Source organism: Oratosquilla oratoria, chromosome 23 (genome assembly GCF_046742065.1).
Source record: "Oratosquilla oratoria isolate Oo_2021 chromosome 23, ASM4674206v1, whole genome shotgun sequence".
NCBI lineage: Eukaryota > Metazoa > Arthropoda > Malacostraca > Stomatopoda > Squillidae > Oratosquilla > Oratosquilla oratoria.
Genome location: NC_134799.1, coordinates 367,595 through 369,528, shown reverse-complemented (window position 1 = coordinate 369,528; position 1,934 = coordinate 367,595).

The window sequence follows — 1,934 nt, the reverse complement described above, 5'->3', positions numbered from 1 at the left end:
TATCAGTTCTTCCACCGAGGGGTTCTCAACAAAGTTTTCGATATTCAGTTCTGACATCGCGAAATTTTTACTCGCTAACAGTTGCTACTCAGCAAGGTAGAACGCTTGGTTCGCTTACGTGGTATACCGGACAAGATATACAAGTAGAATTATAATACTCGACTCCCACGAATATTATAAATCTTTGGGACAGAATACATTAACCAAAACTACATGCCGTAAGTAGGATAGAATACACGTATCCTAAACGGATCCTACTTCAGTACTCTTACGAAATTTACAGCTGTAAGAGTTTAACGTGGTCATGTGCAATGGCGTATTTACGATTAACTGAATTACTGTACTGGGGTACTGAGTTGCAAGTTTACCGGACAGATGGACAATTTCGATGGTTGTGGGAATGCAAGTGTAACTTATGTATTACGTTTCGCTCGTATATCTCACACCTTAGTTTTTGTTCGGGTAAGAGGATTCTGACGGGCCCCCATTATATGTTATGCCTTCCGCAAGGATATAAGGAAATATGTCTAGGAGGGGTTCGTACTTAGTGGCCTTGATGTGGGTAAGGCAAATCCAAACGGAAGTTAACATAAATAACTAATTTAATGTATAACAAAAAGCCAACAAAACAAATATAAGAACTTTACAACAACAAAATTAATCAATTGACGATTAATTCCTCCACCGAAAACCAAGTCATGAGAATATAGATTACGTGGTGACGCCACGGTACTAGAGCAAAAGCAATATGGGAGAGATAAAGTTACGCGTCGCTTCAGCCAACGAAAGTGTGCTCAGGAGCCGGCAGATACATTATATATACAGTTGGCGAGGACGGGAGGAAGGCGAAGGATGAGCCGGACAGAACTAGTTCACGTCTGTCGGCCTAGAGAGAGTAGATCCCATAAAGTATACAAGCAGTTTTTACCGTACATACGTAATTACCTAACAAGTACAGGATAACACAGATACAGATATTTTTAGATACATGGAGGATGGTGGGCCATCACAACGTATACAAGCAATTTACAGTACATATATAATTATCTTACAATTAAAGATTGACATACAGATACAGACATTTTATATACATGGAGGATGGTGGGCCATCACAATATATATATATATATATATATATATATATATATATACATATACATATATATATATATCACTGTCCAGTAACACATTAATAAATACACTAAAAACCCACTGTTGATTGGATTTAAGAAAAGAAAGGAATTAACGATTTCCGTATATTTCGATCACTTGCTGTGATCCTCTTCAAGCGGAAGAGGATCACAGCAACTGATCGAAATATACGGAAATCGTTATTTCCTTTCTTTTCTTAAATCCAATCAACAGTGGGTTTTTAGTGTATATATATATATATATATATATATATATATATATATATATATATAGAATATACACGTTTTTATATAAAAAATTAAGTGTATACTATGTAAACAATAGTCTGCTTGCATAGTTTCTGATGTATAGAGCAACACGTTCGGACAGTACACGCCATGGCCTTTTCTGAACCCTGTGGTACTCCGCTCAAAGGTCGGTCCCACAGCCAGCCAAACCAACAAACAATACAAGTAAGCGTGAAAGCCCTCGTGATGTAGTGGATAGCGTTCCAGCCTCCAACGCTAGTTCGGAAATGTACAGTATTTTCACCCGTGGGCGTTGTTCGTATTCTTCAGAAACGCGTTCTCATCCTAGTCTGTATTCGGTATGGACCTAAAGTACCCCATATCGTTGAGGCATAAATCATATCCTAAAATTACGATTTCTTTACACCGGACTCGAAGACGCAAATTCATCCTGTAAAGAAGCTTTGATTTTTGTTTATCCATTGTTAATTCATTAATTTTATTGTATCTTATTTATTTATTGTGGGGGAGGCTAGAGGATTCTATCAAGTTCTT